We start from the raw sequence: 7,264 nt of genomic DNA, 5'->3' as shown, positions 1-7,264 counted from the left end.
CAGTTGTAAAAAAGAGATTATGCCAAGGAAAACCTCAGAAGTAAGGGGGAAGGCACAAAACAGTGAGCTATAATGAGCCTTAGCTTCTTAAAGCTACCTTAGTTTCAGCTAAATATGTTTAAATAACATTGGAAAAGCCTATCTGGTTGAAATTCAAAGAGAATAAATTCTTCCCTAGTTAAGGTAACTTTAAGATCAACTAAATAGTTTAACCTCTGGGATATGTTAACAAATCCTGAGCTTTTACAAAAATTTTTCCATACCTATGTTTTTATTTTTTTTTCAACTACATTGTAATTTTTCGTTGGATGACTCATTCACACATTGTATATTAATTTATTCATTTCACAAATATTTACTGAGTGCCTACGATTAACATGACAATATGAAAACACATTTACTACTTCCGTGTCCAGTATATAGCAGCTATTCAATAAAAAGTTTGAATAATGCAATGTTTTCATCTGTCATTATATTCATGTTCATCACACTTACAGTGTGTTAACTTTTAGTCATTCATTTAATAAGTCTTTGATTGGTTTTTTTTGAGCTACTATGCTGAGCACTGGGGACACAATAGCAAAGACACACAGTCCTTGCCTTACGTGGCTTATTGTCAAAGGCTCTCACCAACATATAAAATGTTGATTGAGAAGTGTACAAACTGGAATTATAGGAGAGAGAAGGGAAGGAAGCCAAACAACAGTGTGATCTAGGGCACAGCGATGCAGAGAGTAGCTTTGGCCAGACCCTTCAGGGGTCTCTGGATTATAAACCTTGCCTCAGAATTGTCCGGATTCCGTGACAAACTTGAGGGTCTTTCAAACTCCTACTTAGAGCCATTGGTTAAAGGCCCCTGTGAGAGGGGAGCTTAAATTCACAGGCATTTCCTGCCAGCAAAGTGGCCATAGTAACCAGAGGGTAATCCTTGACAAAGGAACTGAAGATGCCATGTGGCATGAAAACACAGAAATGGTTCCTAGGACATAGGAGAAAATACTAGCATTATCCTTTACTCTAGGTAAAGGAAAAGTGTTCCAATACATTCATGGCTTCTATGGTGTACTGGAACCTTGTCAGGATGAGGGACTGAAAGAAATGCATAGAGAATGAGATGGAGAGGCAGGTGAAGGCAAGTCACAGGTTGGCTTAAGGCCAATACTCATCCAAAAGTAATGGGGAGACACTGAATGGTTTTGAGCAGGGGAGTAACACATATGAATTTGCATTGAAAGTCTTTTTCCAACTGCAATATGGAGAATGGATTGAAGAGATAATGTATGCAGGTAGGTAGACCCAGTTAGTGGTAATCTAGGAAAAAAAAAAGATAATGGAACAGAGGTAGGTAGTGATAAAGAGAAGTAAGCAGATTGGAGAAATTTTAAGAACTAAAATCAGTAAGAATTGTTGATGGATTGGATGGGGGATGGGGGACCCAGAGAGATATCAAGATTTGTGGCTTGCCTAACAAGATGAATGGCAAACACTGGAATACTAGGTGTCAGGGCAGATATACACATTACCCTCTGACTATCTGCTTTACTTCTAACAAAACATTACCTGCTGACTCGGTAATATTTTGGGAACAAGCTGAGAAACCAGAAACCACAGATCAATTTCCACATTGGCAGATCTAGACATTAGCTTGCTCCAGGGAAGGTACCATCTATATGCATGATATGGGACTGACTGGGAAGACAGATCTAGTATAGATGAATCATAGAATAACATTAGACAGGATATAATTCATGTTTATGTATGTGATTCAACTATAAGTCTAAAGGACCTCAAAGAAGTTTTCAGTTGACTGAAATAACCAAAATTCTAGCCTATGTTTGGGCACCAAAGTTGGTTCCAATTTTTATGCCTTCTAAATAATGCTGGAATGAATATCAAAGAGAGTGGGGTTACTGGGTCACAGGGGATAAAATTCCAAAGGCCTTGCTATGTAGAGTCAATTTGCTTACCCTCTAGAAGTATTTGAATATGCATCCTGCACCCCCACCTTACACCCATTATTTTGCTGAAGAAAAGTATGTTATGGGGTAGGGAGTATCTTACTATTTTAGCTTATTTTTACTTGATTTTTTGCTTTATTAAAGATTTTAGTGTTGTTTTTTCATCTATTTTTTAAAAAGGTCTTTATTTGCTTTGCTCAAATATATGCTGGGGTATTAGTAATTTTTCTTATCCTTTTCTATGAATTCTTTATATATGCAATATAAACTTTGTATATTGAATGTAAATACTTTCCAAGTATAGTATTTTGTGTCCAGAACCTTTAATTCTTGTCCATGGAACTGTAAGATTATATTTTTGGGATTTCATCACTACTTTTTTTTAGCTTAGAAAGTTTTCCTTTTGAAAAAAATCCAACATAATGTTGGGGTGGTAATGGATTTAGTATATAGATGAACCAAAATTACCCATGTGTTGTTAATGTTGAAGCTGAGTTTGAGAGTTCATTATACCAATTTTTTCACTCCTGTATAAAATTTTACTAAAATTATTAAAATAATGATTTTTTAAAGTTACTTCTAATTCGAAATCATTGCTATAATCTTCTAACTGGAATTCTTGTTCCACTCTTCTTTCCCACAAATCTATTCTCAACATGACAAATAGGGCGATCTGTTAAATTGTAAGCGTTTTAGCTCCCTATTTGATCTCAAGATATTCAGTGGCCTTCAAGGCCTATAAACCACCATTCCCATTTACTGCTCTGATCTCACCTACTACTCTTCTCCTCTGCTGACTCTTCTTCAGATACACTGGCCTCCTTGCTATTATTTGAATAAGTCGATCACCCTCCCCACCTCAGGACCTTTGCACTTGCTTTTCCTTCTGTTGTCCCAAATTCTTGCATGTGAGCTCCATCTCTTCCAGGTCTTACTCAAATATCTCCTAATCAGTGACACTCTCCCTGACCATTCTATGGAAAATTGAGCACTTCCCCCAGTACTCAATCCTCATATCCTACTTTTTCCTCTTATCATCTGCCATAGTATGTAGTTACTGTTTTATTTATCTTTCAGAATATAAACTCCTTATGGATTCTTCTCAGTTTTAACTTTTACTATATTTCCAGTTCCCAGAACAGAACAGAAAAAATAAGTAGTCACTAAATAAATAGGTCAAATATTTATTCAGGCATTATAGAAATGTTAAGAACTATGGTATATCTATGATGGAATATAAAAGTCATTAAAAATTTAAACGATTTTTTTAAATAATATAGATAAATTCTCATGCTCTAATTCTAAGCAGAAAAAACAAGGACACAAAATTTTCACCTTTGGAAAAATATATGAGTTAAAAACAAATCTTAACAGATCCCTCGAATGAGAGAATTTTGTGTGATTATTTTGTATATTTTCCAAGTTTTCTTGATTTTTATAAGTAGGGGAATTTTATGAAAATATATTATCAAATTATAAATCTAAGTTTTTACTTCTAGATCAATATCTTAGATGACCAGGAATAAAATCTATACTCTCTCTATATTAATTTATATCTATAAATAATATTAATATAATACATGTCACTGGATTCTCCTAAACAACATAAAAATAAAGATGCTAACTATTCTATATTAGGGTTGTTAGCTAATGTCATTGGCAAGGACAAATATACACTGAATAATTGATATATTCCAGGTCCTATGGTAGATAACTTGGGAGTTTAGAATATATAAGCATGGTTAATATCCACCTTATTTATTGTGAAATCCTTTGCATATAACATGGCAAATAACACAAAGTATGTACTAAATAAATAATTTTTGAATAAATGAGGAAATAGAACGTGGGACTACCACCTTCAAGTAACATGACTAAATGAGTATTAACATTGACAGCACTAGACTTGACTTCATCTTTTCCAAGATTTATCACACTGCAATTATTATGTATACATGTCTCTTACTGTATTGTAAAGTTTGTGATGGCAGAGGCCATACCCATTTTGTCAATGACTGTATTCCCATTACCTAGCCAGGACCTGCCACGTAACAGGAAACCAATTAATATTTGTAACATGATTGACGAATGGATATGCCTGCATTTCCCAGCAAGGTAAAATGCATTTAAAATAACAAGAGGTGCAAAGAGGTTTATGGATTTTAGGGAGGTGGAAATTACATCTTGTTTAAAGAAATATGCAAAATACAAAGAAAGGAGTGAGCATTTGAGCTTGACCTTAAAAAATAGGTTGCATTTTTAAAGATATGAAAAGTAAAGAGGAAAGGATCATTTCAGGCAAAACGAATAGAATGATGGTATCAAATGTGCCTCTGTGAGTTTTTGTCACTTAGTGCCTTTTAAAAAGTTAGTCCTATTTAAAGAAAAGTTTAATTGTGGGGTCCCACAGCTGGTACCTTACGTGCCAGATGCTGGTTTTGTTTTATAGTTAATGGTGGCGACACTGCTTAATTGTATATTTACAAGCAAACACATGTTGTTTCATGAAAACTACTTGATAATTACACAGCGACTACTGGAACCCCTGATAATTACACAGTTACACGTGTTACTGCTACCAAGTTATCTCCTGATAGCTGAGTAATTAACTTGTCAACTCAGCAAATGGGGCTGGAGGGGCAGCGTCTGAAAGGCTTGTTCCTTTTCTTACAGATGTCTGTGTGTTCAGTCGGCACCTGTTAAACTTGGTACCTTCCTCCTCTCAGTCACTTGGCACTTAACCTAGAGGCCGAAACACTTTCTGCTTCCCTAAACTCCCTAAACCTCTTCTCACTTCCTGTGACTTTTAACACATTTTACCTCACTGGGAATTTTGGAGGTATCTATTCATGCATCTATCCATCCATTCGTCAGTCCATCCATCTATCATGACAGAAATATTTATTGAACCCCTCCTATGTGCCAGGCCCTATCTGGGAGTCATTGTTGCTGCTTCATAACTAGTGTAGTATAGTCCAAAAAGCATGAATCAGGTTTTTAAACTTTGGAACTGTTACTCATCAGATATGTGATTTTGTGCCAGTTTCGTAATCTATAAAATGGACCTAATAATGCCTTACAGGGTGCTCATTAGGACGACAGGTAATGCAAAGACTTGGCATAAAATAAGCACTCAATAAACCTTAATGTTGAAATGCCCAATCACTGCCTGTCCACACCCCCAGGCCCCAACTAGTCTTAACTGTTTCATCTCTTTACTAAAATAGATCCCAGAATCTCTACTTTCGATTGTTAAAATTTCTGGATATGGATGAAATTAAAATAACTATATTTATTTTTTAATTATCAAAATTCAGATGTATTAAGTAAATCAAAAGGTTTTTTTTCAAAATATATTGAAATTAACAATTTTGCTAAACAGTACCCCAAATACCTGAAATGGTAGAAATAACAAGATTTATAAATCTTAATAAAACCAATGCCAAAATTTAAAAAAAAAAAATGGGTCATAAGTACACAAAGTATATCTGTTTAGAAGGTAGAATTCAGGAGTCCTCAGAGCTCCTGGTCATTGGAAATTTTCATTAGCCTCACCTCTGCCCCCTGCATCATCCCTGTCACAAAGCTTCAGCTCATAAGGAAGTGGCTCTCTGACTGGAGAACAGGGCACCAGACACTATGCAGGGACACAAGTAAAATAGGAGGTGAAAATAATACCTACATCTGGGATTAAAAAAGATATTATTGAGACTGAAACAGATTAAATAACTTGTTTATTTTAATGAAAGTAGGAGGTGGCAGAGCTATAATTCAAACTCATCATTCTGTCTCCCAATCTGTGCTCTTTATAGAATACCACTCTGCCTCTAGCCAATTTACACAGGGCCTTGAAAACTTTCCATCTAATGCTTTATTATTTGTCTACATTTATTAAGTGTCTACTCTATGCTGATGAAATATCATGCCCTGGAAGAATTATGTATAACTAGCATCTATTCAATGCCTACTATGTGACAAGCACAAATTTCCGATGTATATATTAGCTCATTGGATCATCTCAACAACAATGTAGGAAAGATACTATTATTTTCTCACTAAATGCATGAAGAGACTGAAGCCCAGAAAGCTTATATAACCTGTCTGGTGTACATCCCCATTAAGTGATACAGGTGAGATTTGAACCTAAGCTATCTCCAAAGTCCACATTGTTAGGCATCAGCCTAGCTCTGCTCCATTTTGCTGAGATAGCTACAAGGCCCAGCACAGAACTACAACAAGGACAAATACGCTCCAGACTCTGGACACAAAGAACTCATACTCTAACAGGAAAAACAAAAACAAATATTGATCAATATGCTGGATGTTGTAATGTGTGATTATGATAGAGCCAGGGTTCCAAATCTCTGCTCATCACTTAAAGCTCTTGAGAAAATATAAAAGATACCAACCATATGTACCCCGGTTATTTGCCATGGTTTTTGTCTGAATCTCTGCCTAATCTAGGGAGCTAAAATAGACCCCAGGTGGAATAAGTGAATCAAAAGAAAACAAGAGGAGAACTCCAAGACTGAGCCTAGATTCAATCTCAAATAACTGATTTGCCCTATCTCATTCTCTCATGGTACCCAGCTGGTACCATTTGGTCATCTCAGTCTTGGGAACTCCCTAGCAAAAGGTCTATGGAACCTAAATTTTACATTCCAGCCACAGAAGAAGAAAGAGAGCGTCACATGCCAAGTACTCATTTTGACCACGCTTTTCCTGCAACAAAAGGTCCTTCGTATGTCACCAGAATTCTCCTTGTAGTTAAAGAAAGGAGAGGGGTCTGTATGCAGTGGGAACCCAGAGGAACAGCTATGCGCAATGCCTTCGAGGAGAAAAAGAAGCTGAACAAAGGGAGGGATGTTTGAGGGGTGAGTAGGAAACGCCAAAGAGATGAAGAACAAGAGAATTCCTGACAGTGGGAATATTCAGAAGCAAAGAATGGGCAATGGTAATAAATTCAATGTGCACCTGGGTATCTGGACAGGAAGGAAGATGCAAATGATGAGATCTGGCTACAGAAATGTTTGAGAAAGTATATAAAGAATTTTGCTTGTCAGGTTGAATAGTTCCAATTATTCATGGGAAATCTTGAAGCATGGAACTGGAATGATTTATTTTAACAAGATCAGGGGCAAGAAGATAAGTCAGGAGGCTCTACCAATTTTTCAGAGAGTCTGAGCTTGTGAACAAGCCAGAGATAGAAGTTGGGGGCCATTTATGAATAATAACCTCAGGGCTTAGTGTCAGATGTAAGGAGAGAGGAGGTGAGGGAGAGGAGAGCATGCCTCAAAGCCTTCAAT

Source organism: Pteropus alecto, unplaced genomic scaffold (assembly GCF_000325575.1).
Source record: "Pteropus alecto unplaced genomic scaffold, ASM32557v1 scaffold25, whole genome shotgun sequence".
NCBI classification, from domain to species: domain Eukaryota; kingdom Metazoa; phylum Chordata; class Mammalia; order Chiroptera; family Pteropodidae; genus Pteropus; species Pteropus alecto.
The sequence above is the reverse complement of the archived record's forward strand: the minus strand, read 5'-3'. Positions refer to the sequence as shown.